The sequence below is a fragment of the Pinus tabuliformis genome, chromosome 2_2 (genome assembly GCF_031772625.1).
Source record: "Pinus tabuliformis cultivar Carrire ecotype Pingquan chromosome 2_2, CPIR1, whole genome shotgun sequence".
Taxonomy (NCBI): domain Eukaryota; kingdom Viridiplantae; phylum Streptophyta; class Pinopsida; order Pinales; family Pinaceae; genus Pinus; species Pinus tabuliformis.
This window is the reverse complement of record NC_142300.1, coordinates 913,639,036-913,656,632: the sequence shown is the minus strand read 5'-3', so window position 1 is coordinate 913,656,632 and position 17,597 is coordinate 913,639,036.

Genomic DNA, 17,597 nt, shown 5'->3' with positions numbered 1-17,597 from the left:
CACATTGGGGTTTGTCCCTAGCTAGCCGCCACATCTAGTGTCTCTTGTCTTGGCTTGTTTTTCTGTCGATCTATTAATGTTCTATCAACATTTTACTTTATGTTAATGTGATTGCTAAACAATGGCTAATAAGAATAATTTGAAGTAAACTTCTCTAAGCATAGAACATAACATAAATTAACACATAGCCACTGTTATCGATTCATCCTTTATTAGAGAAACCTTGAATGGGATCCATCCCTATCAAAGTACTCCTTTCACTACCCCTCAGGGGAGTCCAAACACCACCCCTTAGGGGAGCCCACACTCTACCCCCTCAGGTAGTCCATCTCACACTTCTCGTAGGGAACCCCTTTGTACATCCCAATTCAAAATCGTTTTACGATGGCGAATAACACCAAAATCATGTTTCTTTCTTCCTTAAATCTCCTAGATATAAGCAAGTTGAAAAATGACCCCATTGCATAAAGTTAGGATTTCCCCCTATGCCAACCAAGTTACCATCGAATATACCAAAATTTGAAGGGAAACAAGGGGAAGATATGGGAAACCACATAATGATCTTTCATTTATGGAGCTCATCTAATAGCATCATAGATGACTCAGTTCACCTACGACTTTTTCAATGCACCCTCACTAGGCCTGCGACGAAATGGTACATAAGTGAGGCCTCAGGTTCCCATGGGACCTTTAACTCTATAGTGCAGTCATTTCTCACCTTCTTTCAACTCGACATATGTCATGATACTAGATTAGAACTACTCACCCATTTCTAGCAAATGACTCCTATACATATCTCGGACCATGTCCATGAATGATGGAAACGTCATAGTATGTGCAAAGCAGTGTTGCGGGGGAGCGCCCCCCCCCCGGCCGATCCCGCTCCCAATTCGCGCTCCAGGCGGGAGCGACTTGGGAGCGGGTCAGGAGCATGCTCCCAAAAAAAAACACTCCTTGCCTTTTCAGGAGCTTTTAGCCTTATTTGCAATAATGTTCCAAATGCAATGTTTTTTCAAAGAAACAAATAAGTTTTGAGCGGGGAAACTTATTGATCAAGCCTATGGCCCTAGTATTGATATGAGATTCATGGTAATGTTAAATTCTTGAGGTAAAAGTGACATACTCCTTAATCTTCGTTTTCATCATTTTACTTAAATTTTTAACATTGCCATGAAATGACTCAGGATGTTTGAGAGTGGTTCTGACCTCATTGGATTTCATATGGAGAAAGTAGAATTTTAGATTTCATTCAAAATCCAGCAGACTTATCAGTTTTTCAGGATTGCAATGTTTCCATTGAATTTTTTCATGTATTAGGGTATGGAACTCGTATTTAATCAAGAGCACCAATCCCTCTATGTACCTTGATGTTAATGACATTGGTTGTCGAACTCCTCTATCATGAACCTCCTAAAAATGTGTGCATCACTCAAACAAATTCTTGACTTGACATGCTATGCTTTTTCTATCTTAAGTTAATTCTTAGAGGGTGATATTAATGACAAAGATCCCTATACAAATACAAAGGTAATGACAAAGATACCTCTGGATATTACTGCTTAGAGGGTAATATTAATGACAAAGATCCTGATTTTCCAACAAGACTAAAAAATTAGACATTTCTCTTGGTGGCAAGAGGCCCAAGCATAAGCAATAGATAATAGATTTACTTGTCTTTTCTAGTTTCTAGTAGTTTTTATAGCTATTGACTCTTTCACATTTATTATGATATTTTTTTAAACAATATATGACAATTTAAGTTTGAAGTTGGCAATTATAACTCATTAGTAATGAATTATGAATATGATGCTTCATGAAAGTTGAAAGTTGTTTCATTTCATTTTATAACATTTCATTTCATGTTAGATATTATTTGTTGTAATGGTTACACTTAGCTTACAAGTACAAATTTCGTGATCAATGATGATAAATGTTATATATTGAATTTTGAAAGCTTGAAACTTTAAGATTGATGAATCACGAAACTCAATATGTTGTATGTTACTATGTTACTAACTTGTGGACGTGGTTGATGAAGATTATAACTTCTAGGTGATTGTTGTTATATGGTTCAATCTATGTTTTTTTTTTATGTTTTTTATATCTAATTCATAATTCTACATGTTTTTATTGACATGTATGTATCAAAATATATATATATATATATATATATATATATATATATTATATAAAAAAACGCCCTAGGATTTGCTCCCAAACCGGGAGCTTTTGAAAATGTCGCTCCTGCACCCGTTTTTGCTCCCGCTCCCAAGTAACACTGGTGCAAAGTGAATGTAGATGAGCACCTCCTCCTCGACTTATTTTTAAAATATCTTGTGCCCACGATATCAAAAGATGTGGCTACCATGTTCCCACAAACAAAAGAATTGTTGAGATTTACCTTGCTACTAAAGAAAAGGTCTCATCGTAATCAATTCCCTCCACCTGAGAGAATCCTCTGGCCACACATCTTGTCTTGTGCTTCTCCACACTCCCATCTGCTGCTTGCTTTACCTTGTAAATCCATATGGAACTCACCATTGACTTGTCTGTTGGTCTTGGGACAACTTCCCAAACATTTTTTCTGATAATGGATTCATACTCCTCAACCATGGCATCAACCCATATTGTTTGATGCATTTCTTCCTTGATTGAGGATACTCAACCTCTACACTCTCTCTCATTAGAACCATGTATTCAATGTACCAATCTGGTTACCTCCTCTGTCTGCATTGTGATGTTGGTGCTCCCACATTCTCTCTAGAATCATGCATCAATATGTCAGCCTCTCTGGTGCACTTCCTTCCTTCTATGGAAGTCTCTGCATGAGTGGGTTCTTCCACTCTCTTCTCCTCTGCATGTGCATGCTCCAGATCATCTTGAGGTTCCTCTAGAGCTAAAGGCTCCTCATCTTTATGTAACTGAAGCTCCCTCTCAAGGGAACATCTCATGGCCTTCTCTTCATCAAACTTCACATCTCTATGAACCAATATCATCATGTTGGATGGAAGGTACACCCGATAGTTGTGATGTGTATCAATGTACCCCACTAATATTCCCAACTCAAATGTTGCCTCTAGCTTTTTTTGTGCATCCTTGGTAACATGACATTAGACTGATGAACCAAAGATCCTGAAGTGTTCCACATCTGGTTTCTTACCTAAAAAATCTTCTTCCAGTGTACTCATCCAGAGAATTCGATGAGGCCTTTTGTTCTAAAAATAAACATTTGTGTTGCATGCTTCATCCCACAAGTGCAATGATAGGCCCTAATCGTGTAACATCGTTTGTGCCACTCCCACAATACTTTTATTCTTCCTTTCAGCCACCCCATTCTACTATGGGTTATGAGGTTCTATTAACTCTCATCGAATTCCTTATTTTGCACAGAACTTCTTGAATTCATTCGATACATATTCTCCACTATTATCACTTCTGAGAGCTTTAACTTTCCTACCAATATCGTTCTCGAAAAGTGCTTTAAATTCACAAAATTTAGGAACATCTAATCTTTCTTTTGAAAGAATAAAATCTAGCACTTAAGAGAAAAATCATCAACAACTATTACATAATACATGTACTTGGTCATGGAGGTTGTCAAGAATGGTCAACGCACATCTGAGTGAACTCGATCAAGGATCACTTACGCTCAACTGTTTTTATCATGAAAGTAAGATTTGGTGTACTTCCCCAATGTACACCTGTGGCATGTGTCTCTCTTCTCTAGTGTACCCTTGGTAAGTCCTCAGTAGAAATTTGTTGCATGATCTTCAAAGATCCATGGTGCAAGTGACCCAATATTCTATGCCACAACTCATCGATGTCTCATCTTTTCACCTTCTTTGGTTTAGTGGTCAAAGCATTGCAGTCTTCTACATCCAATTTGTAGAGGTTCTTCACCTGAACCTTGATCTGCTTCACCTGTCCTGAGGATATGTGACGAAGGAAATACTTTCCCTTGCTAAATATCACATCGTAGCCACAATCCTCCAACATGGAAACTAAAACCAAATTTTTCTTCAAACCCAGAACATACATTACATATTTTAATGTGATAGAAGAACCAGACTCCCTCTGAAAGGTAATAGTATCAATCTTGGTTGCACTATACATCCCATCATCTCCCATCTAGATATGCATATGGATTTCCTTCTCCTCCAAGTCACTGAAGAACTCTTTTTTGTCGTTCATATGGAATGAGGCTCCACTATCCAGGTACCACACACTAGCCATCATTGATGTCATCATGCAAGTGATGAGGGTAAAATCCAACTCAAATTGTGAAGCAAGAGATTCACTTGTCGCTCCTCTTGAGGGCTTCTTACCAGCCTTCTTGTGCGGAAACTTTGTGGCATAGTGTCCCAACTCATGACAGTGAAAAAAATTAATCTTTGACATGTCCTTCTTCTTGCTTCCCTAACTGGAATCTAATTTGGAATGTGATGACTTCCCCTTCCCTTTATTTTCCTTTTTAGCTAAGGCACAATTCTCCTCATCATCATTTTTGGATGAGGATCCATCTCTAGTGTTCCATTGAATCTCTTCTTGTACCAAGTCGAACCACAACCACTCCCACTCTGCTAACTTCTCCCTCCCATTAACTGAGTCCTGGTAATTGTGCCAGCTCTTGGGAAGGCCTAGAAGTGTTAGGATCACCATAACTTCTTCACCAACTATAACAACAACACTTCCAATCTCATCCCAACATTGGGTGAACTTGGTCAAGTACTTCAGTATATTTTTTCCCTTATCAATCTAGATCTTTCTGAGATTTTCCTTCAGTGCCAGCTTCTTGTGATCACTATTGTTTTAAAATATGTCTATCAAGGCCTTCCAAATTACAAATGGATTTTCCTTACCGTGGAGGTTCAAGACAATATGATCTCAAATTCGTTCTAGGATAATCCTTCTCGCCTTTTCCACACACTTTCTCCACTTTTCCAGGTCCTAAGCATCAGATTGCTTAGGAATATATTTGTCTATGAATTCCTTAAGCATGTTGTCTTCCAACACTTCCTCCATCCAGTCCCTCCAAGTAATATAGTTTGAACTACCCTCAAGGGCATATTCGAGTCTCAATCTGTATAACAACATCCAGCTAGCTCTGAAGTATGATACTGCAAATTCAATTTCTCCTACAAAAGACAAACTCGTATTCTCCTCTTCTATAATGATTTCAGCTTTGATACCATGTATAATTTCCTTGTAGATTCAAATTGTAGATTGTACAATGCTAAAACAATTTACTTGAATCTACTCTACTCATACGCGGAAACAATAAATGATCGATGAAATCACAAAACATAAAAGAAAAGGAATTCAATCACACATAACACAATAATTCTTTGGGGAAATCCATAGCTAAAAACCCCTACTTTCTCTATATTGCATTAATCAGAAAATATGAGAAGATTATAATGCTTTCCTCAAGCTCGAGCAACCTCTTCATTTCATCAAGATTCGAATGATTATACAACTGATAATACATTGTCACTAAACTTTAATCTCAACTAGGTCTTTCTATGATATGACATGCATGAGTTAATTATGAGTGAATCTTGAGTTTACTTGTTGATTAGTGTTGGTTACACCCCACTACTGTAGGTTACAACCAACTAATGGATCTCCCACTAATTCCTCCATTTGTTAGAACTAGTTTAACTGAATTAAATAATTACAAATTAAAATAAACTCGACCAAGGCTCCTAAAAAGTAGGAAACACTCTACGAGACTCTAGTTAGACTCCCAAATTGAATTAACTAAGCCAACTAAGTTAAATGAACTTAGTTAACTATTACAAGTTGTCATGAGATGTTGAATTACAATTGAATTCCTAATTTAATTCAAGGACAAAATTATATTAGGATTTTCTTATTTCATTTTCAACATTCAAAATCATTAGAGGCATAAGGATCAGAGCCAAATTATCTTCATCATGGTACTCTCCATTCAATTTGAACCCAAATCTCATTTTTTGACTTGCCACATGCTCAGAGTACCACTTCAGGTGCACCTTATCTTATTTTTGAATTCATTTTGTTCAGTCACTTTCAGATTATTTATATGATAAAAAAAAGATGTTTTCACTTGGGGTATTGGATTTTAAATTGCAGGCACATTAACAAACTTCCTTCCATGCTCAACATTGTGGTGGACAACAATAGAGAAGGTATCATTCACCACTCATTGTGATAGGATTCCCACAAATATTTTCACATCCTGACATCATTTCTCTAAAATGCACCATAGGGTCCATCATCTCAACCAAATGTACCATCACCTCCCCTTTCATATGGTAAATTTCCACGTCGGTCGATAAAGCTTTCCCACTCATGGATCACCTCATGTTATAGACCCCCACATACTATTGGGATCCATGACCATCTACCCAGGCCCAAGAGCCACTTCAAAGTCCATGCCTTGAAGATCAACCTCATTCTTCTTCACCCATTGCTTACCAACCCCATTCATGGGCCACCCGTTTTATGTTGTGACGAATCAAGACGAACACACCACTGCATTCTACATTTGGCCTAGCATTCACCCATATTATAGTAGACCATCTGTGTCACTTCATCCGCCTAACCCAACATGAAGACCAACCAATGGAGCCCTCACCCTCAACAAAAACACCATACCTTCATCATTATGCATGTCACCATTTTCATGGGGCACCTCTCTCTGTGTCTGTACATTCAAATCGCCTTCATATTCTTTTGGAAAGTGTAAAAAGGTTTTTAAGGAAAAATGTTCCCACCCATATTTTGATGTCTTTTTACTCGGCGACAGTTTCTAGTCACCCTTGGTCAAAGCTTGAAAGTAATCCACATTCATTTACCCTCTTCACTCTAGTCAGAACATACTTACACCTACCCTAGAATTCCTACCGACTCCAAATCCATCCATGTTAGCAAAAGTATTTTGACTACTGCCACTTGCATTATAACTTTTCCCTCAGGACGGTTGTCCATATCCATTCATATCATCTACTTTCATTATCATGACTTATTTGACCGACATTGTTACAGTCATTTTTCACCTTATATTGATTCCCTGGATCAACATTTCAATTAGTTGGCGCTTCTTTCATGTCAACTTCAACACCCATATTCAAGGATCAAGGCTATACCTTGGATACTCCCTCCTTTTAAGGGACATCCTCAGGTGGCACAATGGGAATCATTATTACCCTCTGATGTCATTGGTCCCCCTGAAATTCGACACCGACGCAAGTTTTCATGTTAAGGTGGTACCGTACTTAATGAAAATTGCAGTTATTTCATTTAGTCAAAGACCCATGTATCAGTAAGCACCTCATCCAGCAGTTCTTACATCATGATATGGGGGAGGTACCTAAATTGAATGACCCGTGCATACCTTAGCACCTCATCCAAACAATGCTTCAACTTTCTTATGCATGGGGGCACCAGATTCAGTCTATTTGTCAAGAAACGCCCTTGAGGGCGTCAACAATTATCATCATTAGCCATCAGCATGTCAACCACCACAATGTTGACTAGACATAGCCATTTCTTGTCTAATTTTAATAATTTGTCACTAGTCATCATAACGAGCATGGGATATGATCGCCTCGTATAGACACTTTTTACTTCTTATATTTTCTTTAGAGCATGACTATCTTTTATACTCAGTCAAGGGGTTTCTCTACTCATCTTCGTAACAAGTTATTCTCTCTCTCAAGAAGTTGATCAGATTCTTCGTCAGAATAGAAAACATGATGTATTTCATCTATATGTTTTCTCCTAACCTCATACATCAGGGAGAAATTGTTAACACCAAAAAATTGTACACATGTTTGTACAATGTAGAAAACACTTAAAGTCATCCAGCAGAATGCACAAGTAAATATTTTCCAATTGAAGACATTATGAAGTTCAAAAAAAATAATTTCTCCTAAGTTTCAAGGTATATGGAGTTAAAAAATTGAAGTCTACACAGTTGTTTCTTCAATAGTTTTGCACCACGCATTTTTATTCAAAAGTCGCGCAATCAAGAAATGGTCAGCTCATCAGATTCGGGACCACTTCCCACACTTGGAGACTATTCCCAGATAGTATCTCAGTCAAGGACAGTCGAATTTAATTCACCCTGGAGATATGCAGCCCTCAATGGAATCGTCTTGTCCTACTCATAAGTCATTATCATTCATGAATCAATAGAGGGAAGATGGATTCAAAATTTTATATAAAGAGACCATGGGAGAACCAAAACATGAGTTAATGTTACGCTGGCCAAATTTCTATCAGAGCAACCCAACACTTCATGTTTTAAGCAAATAATGTAAGAGCACTAGCATGTTAGCCATACTTCTTGTAAGAAATCTATCATCTTAGTGAGAGGAGAATAATCCACCATTAGAGAGCCTTCATAGTTCTTTGAGAGAGAGGATAATCTTGCAAAGAGATTGAGGAAAGGAACCTCCTTGTTGGCGATTATTTAGCACCATAGCTCAAATAATTCTCTTCAAGCTTTTAGTATTCATATATTGTATTCCTCGTCTACCACTAGCAGTCAATAAAGGGAGTTTTTTCCATTATTTTGTTGACTTGTTTGCCCCATTGAGCATTATTTCTATATTTATCTCTTTGTTTTAGTTCATGTTTGTATATGCATTGTTTTCACTATTTTCAATGCTTTGTTTATACAATTATGTTCACTAACAGCACCAACTTTGTCTATATGCGTTTGCAAGGAACAACTAACTGCTAAGAAGATGTCTTTTGGTACACCATTGCTACAAAAAAAATTACCACATTATCTATGAATTGATGTGCCTTGGATTTTCTCTCTTGAGGTCTATCCACTCCTTTATTTATATGTTATCTTAGGATAAACTACCAGCCCATCAAGTGACACCATACTAGCTAAGACGACCTACTTTGTGTGCCACTTTTTCCCACACATATAAAGAAAAATTATTATCTCCTTTTGTAGACCACCTCTCTTGGTGCTTGAAGTTGCCCTTTTCTCCTCTAAGGGTCCTCCTCCATATCCAGGAGTTATATGTGAAAAATCCTTGTGGTTTCACACCAAAAATCTTGGGTGAAAAGCCCACGTTCTTAGGTTCTTAGCCCACAAGTTTGTTTGTGCCAATTCCTCCACAACCCCAAACCCTAAGGCTTGGAATACCTACCAAGTTACAAATATCAACACTCCCTCTAAGTGAGGGAGGTACTTCCAAGACTTGGAAGCAACTCTTCATCACTATCACTGTTGGGGACACTACCCCAACTCCTGCTACTCATAACTGTAGCAAACCCTGTAGCATGAACTATGCCCCAAAACTAGCACTACCACTAGAAACCTCTTGCTTCTTCTTCTCCAGAAATTCCTTTATGCCATTCCACGATTCCTTCTTTCCATATATATAATCAACCTTTCTCCCCATTTACCATGTTCTCTTCTTGGGCTGCACATTCTCCCTCTAAATCTACAAACTACCGCTAGAACTTGGCTCCCTCTAAACCTTTGGAACCTGGACCTTCTCTTACTTATTATTCTCATGATTTATAGGCTTACCGATCATCTTGTATAGACCATTTTGTCTAACTCCAATCACAACACCAATGGAGCTAACACCTCTGGGCTTGAGTCTCACCTTCCCACCCTCGAATAGCACCTCAAACCCCTTCTATTAATTCACTGAGATAGAAAACACATTATATTTTAGCTTTGGTACATACAGTACATTCTGAACTCACATCAACTGGCCTGAATCCATCCTGAATGACACAACTCCTAATCCTCTGATATCCTTTTGACTCTTGTCACCCACCACCATGTGCAACTTTGATTCCCACTCAGCTAGAGTCTCGAATACATCCTGCAAACTTGTCATGTGCTTCAATGCACCACTATCCATGTACCATGTGGCTTTTTCGATCATACCCTAAGAGAAAAGAGAGATTGAGGAAAAATCCTCACTCTCCAATCTCATGGAAAGGCCATCGATCTTGGTAGAAGTGGTGGCACCTGCAACATGCTTCCCCTTCTTCTTCTCATCGTCTCCATGCTTCTTCTTTAAACACTTCTTCGAATAATGACCATACTTGACATAGTTGAAACACTTAATATTACTCAAGTCCTTTTTTTTATTTCCCTTCATCCTTACTGCATGTGCCACTTCATCATTAGAAGTCTTCTTCTTTGTATGAAGATCCTCGTCTCGCAACTCTTCCTGAATGAATTCATCCCACGTCCTATTCTAATTTGGTAGCTTCACTTTGGTAACAATCCCTTTAATGAATGGTTTCGTTCTAGAGTAAACCCCTTCAAATCAATCCTCACCATCTAATAATTTGTAGTAGTCACATTGATGGGGACAAGCTCATAAGATACATAGTCACCCCTTCACCCTTTTTCATTTTCGTGGGCTTCAACTCATACTGCAATACAAAATGTCGGTTCGCAATCCCTTTGATGAATGGTTTCATTCTAGACTAAACCCCTTCAAATCAATCCTCACCATCTAATCATTTGTAGTAGTCACATTGATGGGGACAAGTTCATAAGATACATAGTCACCCCTTCACCCTTTTTCATTTTCGTGGGCTTCAACTCATACTGCAATACAAAATGTCGGTTCTCATTCTTATTCTTGAATAGAACATGAAGAGATTTCCACATCTCATGGAAAATGTTATTCCCAAAAAGATGAAGTATCAAAGGATATTTGACACCATCTAGGATGATCAACTTAGCCCTCGTATCCATCTCTTTGTACACTTCTAGTTCCATAGCGTCAGTTGGATTCTTGATCTCTTTCTCAGCAAAGTCCCAAATCCTTTTCACCATCAGAACCAACTTGACCATTTCCTTCCAAGGACTATAGTTGGAAAACCCTCCCTTTCAACTTGTCCTCAAATGGTAGACCCACTAACATCTTCAACATTGTTGTGAGCCCTTCAATAACAATGTGCCCAACTCCCTCTTAAGTTTTACTTGTTGTGCACATTCCGTTTTGTTGGCCGTTCAATGTAGCTCTAGCACCATGTTTTTTTTTTCCACAGCACTGGAATCTAGGTTAAGGTCTTAGAATATCTGACACTACTAATACAAATACTATAGCAAACTACTTTTCACAGCGGAATATAAATAGTATTAAATCAACTAGTGCACAAAATAGGCATTTTTTACAATTTTCAACGACCCAACTTCATTATATTAACAAACTATAATACAAGTATCTAGGGATCTCGTACCAAGGATACTGACCCTCATACATCTAGTGATACAAGAATACAAACTAGGGCTTGTTGTTAACAACTAAGAGAATCAAACTTCCTTGAAAAAGATACATTGATCATCTAGCTGATTTAATCGACTTCACAGTTTCCTTGATCATACCCTAAATAGAATTGTTGGTCCTTCTCCTCGAAATCTACAATATTGCCTCTATCAATGTTCCTTCTCCTTTAGGTCATTGAACATGGCTTACAAATCTAGCCTTTAGTTGATTATTTGTCCATCAATGGAACAACACAAGGTCTTCTATTGAGTTGTTCATGACTTTATTTTTGAATAACTCTCAACTACCCATTGTTTCTCCTCAACTCCTTTGGGACTTCTTCCCTCTATTATCTTCCTATGCTACCACAATGAAGACAAACTTCGGGCTAGAGTGTTTCCACCTATCACTGTCAAGTGTCCTTCTCCAACAATGAACTTGGGTTGATCCAACTTCTCATTGATTAGTTTTCCTTTATCCTTCAAAGTATCAACACTAGAGCTACTCTAAACACTCCCTCTCTTAGAAGATTTGAAATCCTTCTCTAGTCTGCACTTAGGGCCTCCTTTGGCACCTACTTTTTGTCCTCCAACAACTTTAAGACACTTAATAAAAATTTGTCCTATACTATGACAAACATCCTTTAGCATAAAAAAAGCTTTAATACATCAAACAGCATACCTATGGACTTGTGCATATTGTTGTAGCTTCATAGCCTGATTAGGGCATCCAACAGTCTTGTGTATCCCTCATTTTCTATGACCAACAGTCCTCCTTTCCTTCGCTTGAGATGCTCCAGATCTACAGCCAACTTCAGATGTCTTATAAATGAATTGATGCACCTTGGAAGTTCTCTTTTGAGGTATATACACTCATTTATTTATATGTTATCTTAGGCTAAACAACCATCCCATCAAGTGACACCATACTATACAATTTGACCTACATTTTGTGCCACTTTTTCCCACACATATAAAAAAAATTAATATATACTTTTGTAGACCTCCTCTCTTGGTGCTTGAAGTTGCCCCTTACTCCTCTAAGGGTCCTCTTCCATCTCCAAGAGTTATATGTCCAAAACGACTTGTGGTTTCACACCCACAAGCTTGGTTACAAAGGTTGCATGCTTGGGTTCTTAGCCCACAAGCCCATTTGTGGTGCCAATTCCTCAACAAACTTGAACCCTAGGGCTTGTAGTACCTCCCAAGCTACAAATCACAATAATGATATGGGAAGCCCTTATAACACAAGTGCCAATCATGAGGTCACACTTGAGGCTAGCGGAGTGACATGTCCTACTTTGTTAGTCTTGGTGGCATGGATTGTGGGATTTCCACATATTACAAATGGTGTTATTATCATCTTTTTTTATATCACTTGGGGACCACTTAGGAGGAGTAAACCTCAATTTGAGGGATCCCTCAGAGGGCTTTCAGACCTTTCTTTTCTTGCCCTAAAGTGTGAATATGGTTGATGGTTGTCCCCCCGGGACACTTTGTTGTTGGTGGTAACCATAGTCGCCTTTCTCTAGAAGATTTTACACAAGGTGAAAAGGAGGGGTTCATCCTCTCTATACCTAGGGTGGATTTCAAGCAGACTCACTCAATCCTCCTAGATCTTACCTTGCAGCTAATAAGGGTTCTTGGACCAATTTTAAAAGGGTAATTAAGCAGGCACCTGCTATATCTGTCCCAACCACATCTTCACTGTTGACATGTGCCCTGACTAAGCAGGCTCCAACAGTGGGAATATCCATTCTCTATCTCTCTTTTTTTGTGTGCTCTTACCTTTAGGGTTTATTTTACAGAGTGTTGTTTGGTCTTAGTCATATTTTTTCCATAGGAGTGTATTTACTATCTTAATTGGATAATAAACATATATTCATTATGGCTTAATGAAGTAACTCGCATTCTTGTAAATTTTTATGCCTTTCTCATGAAGAGGATGGTCCACCACCACATAGACATAGGCTAATTTCAGTATCAGAAAGCTTCGCACAAACTCAGGTTGGGGGGGATAACGTTGGTCCTAGGGAGAAAGATTATTTTACTATTGAGGTAATCGATGAAGGTCCTTTGCCACACTTTAACCTGCATTTGACTAACCCTCTTAACCTAGTTTTAGTGTAGTTGAATCTTGACAGTAGTGAACCTTTTTTTTGCAAGTTCCTTAGATCCCTAGTGAAATTAATTATTCTTCTATGGAGGAGACAAGTACCACTTTACCTTCTGCATTGGCAATCTCTACTACCATGAAATCCTTACCACCACTCAGTGTGGCAAGATCTATACCTCCTTTCACACCTCTCGATTTTTCTTAGGGAATTCCACTAGTTAACTTTGTCATTCCATCAAGTTTTCCACCTTTGTCTATGTCTATGCCTTCCTCTAGCTTCATTTTTGAAGTAGGGCCAAGCTCTAGTAAATATGCAAGAGCTGGGATATTTACTCCTAGCTCATCTCAACCTAAGATTTCATCATCGAAACCATATTTATCCTTCCTTTACAAGGACAATATTTGGACAACCCTTCCAACCTATCCTCAAATATCTGACACTACCAATCCAAATACCACAACAAACTACTTTTCACAGCAGAATATAAATAGTAGTAAATCAATTAGTGCACAAAATAAACAATTTTTTACAATTTTCAACAACCCAACTTCATTATATTAAAAAATTGTAATACAATTGTCCAGGGATCTCGTACCAAGGATAATGACCCTCATACATCCAATGATACAAGAATACAAACTAGGGCTTGTTGTAAACAACTATGACAACCAAACTTACTTGAATAGGTTACATTTATCATCTAACTGATGTAGCCAACTTCACAAATGCCTTGATTGTACCCTAAACAAAATTGTTGGTCCTTCTGCTCCAAATATACAAACTGCCTCTATCAATAGTCCTTCTCCTTTAGGTCACTGAACACGCTTGCAAATATTCCCTTTAGTTGATCATTTTTCCATCAATTATCAACACAGGGTCTTTTGTTGATTTGTTCACAACTTTATTTTTTAATAACTCTCAACTTCCCACTGTTTCTCCTCATCTATTTTGGGACTTCTTCCATCTATTGGCTTCCTGTTCTACCCCAATGAAAACAAACTTTGGGCTGGAGGGATGCCGCCTATCACTGTCAAATTTCCTTCTCCAATAATGGACTTGAGTTGATCCAATTGCTCATTTATTTGTCCTTTTTCCTTCAAGGTATCAACACTAGAGCTTCTCTAAAACACTGCCTCTCTTAGTAGATTTGAAAACATTCTTAGCTATACACTTAGGGCCTCCTTGGGCACCTACTTTCCTCCCTCCAACAACTTTAAGACACTCAATACCAATCCATTCTATACTAGGACAAACATTGTTTAGCATCATAACAACTTTAAGATATCAAACAACATACCTATGGACTTATGCATATTATTGTAGCTTCACAGTTTGGTTAGGTCACCCTAGTATTGTGTATCCCTCTTTTTCTGCGGCCAATATTCCTCCTTTCCTTTGCTTGAGATGCTCCAGATCTACAGCCAAGTTCAAATGTCTTATCAATGAATTTATGCACCTTTCTTGTTCTCTTTTGAGGTCTATCCACTCCTTTATTTATATGTTATCTTAGGCTAAATGACTAGCCCATCAAGTGACACCATACTAGCCAAGATGACCTACTTTTTGTGCCACTTTTTCCCACACATATAAAAAAATGTATATATCTCCTTTTGTAGACCTCCTCTCTTGATGCTTGAAATTTCCCCTTACTCCTCTAAGGGTCATATTCCATCTCCAAGAGTTATATGTCCAAAATACCTTTTGGTTTCACACAAACAAGCTTGGGTGCAAAGGCCACATGCATGGGTTCTTAGCCCACAAGTCCATTTGTGGTGCCAATTGTGAGGGCTTGGAGTACCTCCCAAGCTACAAATCTAAATAATGGTCTGGGAAGCCCTTCTAACACAAGTGTCAATAATCAGGTCACACTTGAGGCTAGCGGAATGACATGTCTTGCTTTGTTAGCGTTGGTGGTGCGTATTGTGGGATTTTCACATATTACAAACAATGTTATTAGTGTCTTTAGTTATAGCACTTGGGGACCACTTAGGAGGAGTACACCTCTATTTGAGAGATCCCTCGGAGGGGTTTCAGACTTTGTTTTCCTACCCTAGCGTGTGAATCTGGTTGATGATTGCCCCTCCATGACATATCGTTGTTGGTGGTAACCTTAGTGGCCTTTCCCTATAATATGTTACATAAGGTGACAAGGATGGGTTCTTCCTCTCTATACCCAAGGTGGATTTCAAGCAAACTCACTTGATCCTCCAAGAGCATAGCTTGTAACTAATAAGGATGTTTGGGCCAAGTTCAAAAAGGTAATTAAGCAGGTACTTGTTATAATTGTCCCAACCACATATTCACTATTGACATGTGCCCTAATTAAGTAGGCTCTAGCAGTGGGAAAATCCATTCTCTATCACTTTGATTTGTGTGTTCTTACCTTTAGGGTTTCTTTTATAGAGTGTTGTTTGGTCTTAGTCATACTTTGGCCATAAGAATTCCTTTATTATCTTAATTGGATAATAAACATATATTCGTTATGACTTAATGAAGTAACTCGCATTCTTGTAAATTTTTATGACTTTCTCCTGAAGAAGAGGGTCCACCACCACATAGATGCAGGCTAATTCCAGTATCAGAAATATTAGCCCATACTCAAGTTGGGAGGGGGGGGGGGTAACCGGGGTCCTATGGAGGAAGATTATTTTACTATTGAGTTAATCGATGAACGACCTTTGCCACACTTTAACCCACATTTGACTAACCCTCTTAGCCCAACTTTAGTGCAGTTTAATCCTAATTTCTGGCTTGTAAGGACCTGGCCTAGGTTTAGAGGTGATTTAGCCAAACAAATCCTGGTACTACTAGCCCTTTCGACAACAGCCTGCGGAGCGTGGACTGAGGTCTCACCCGAAGTAGTATGGGAGGGTGCTAGAACTAGGTTTCTACACCCTAGAGATGTCTGATGATTTTCGGTGGTCCGCGGTTTGACCCTGCGCACACGTCGCTACGCGCACCTATCAGTACCTCGCAACCTGTGATGTTGCCTTCGCATAGCCCTACTCAGGGCTCGATCTGCGTTAGTACCCAATCCCTTACTATTAACCCAATATTAGTTGATCACTTAGCTTATATGCATGTGTTTAATTATACTTAACAATGTTCACCATTCATACCAGTGCACGCGATAAATAAAACAGTATAATTGCAAAAGATATCAACCATATAATAACTCAAAACATATACACAAGATTTGGAATCAAACTTCTCTTTATTATTCTTCTTCCTTGGTTACAGACTCACCTTCGCCCTGCGCACTCAACTGCAGGGGTCCGCGCACTCAACTGCAGACTCTACTAGGCCTCTGTGCACTCAGCTGCAGAGCCTCTTCCTACTACTATGACCCAAAGCACTTAGACCTTTACTCTATGCTCGCTATCTTCTAGACTCCATTCGTTCCTCTATGTATCTCTAATTTTCTTTACAACTTAGAGCCTCACTCTATTTATACAATCCCATGGTCCGCGGACCATGGGTAGGCTGACACTACATTCAAAACTTAGGGTGGACAACCCTATGACTCTAACATACAATTTGCGCTCCGCGCCTACAATTCGCGGAGTCTTTTCAACAATAATACTCAAAACTTGGGCTTTGAGCCCCAAAACATGTTGTGGGGGGATTCCATGCCCAACAGGCCCCCAACACAAACATCGTGACTCGTCCTCGAGTCACTCTGTCGGCATGGTGATCTTGGCGCAAAGTCCCTCCAGTTGGTCCCGAATGGCCTGAATGTCGGCGGTGCACTAAGCTACTACCTATTGAACCTGTTGCATTCTTGCTTATGAACCCACTATTTCGGGTGTGCTATGATGCATCTATGCATGCATTCCTTGAATCTGTGCAAGATCTCCTTCAATATATGTCGTGATTGTGAAGGCTTCATCAATCCACGGCTGGACGCGTGCTTTTATAACTGCTTCTTTGTGGCGTGTCACGTCCACCTGCTCTTTTAAAACCTTGGCCTACTACATCATTGTGAGCCACTGAATAAGGAATATTGTCTGCGTAGTCCCTCTAATGCTGTCATAGTGTTGCTGGAGTTTGCGTGCCTTGGTCTCCAGCCGCTGAATGTTGGGGTTTTCCAGCAATGTAGTGAGGACCTCCAACACTTGCTCCAACATGTTGGTACAGTCACGGACTGCACCTCCAATCTCTTCCATCCCTACTGCAATAGCGCTAGTGCACTGTTCTCTGACCTCTGGGGGAGTGGAAGGTTGCACCTTCAG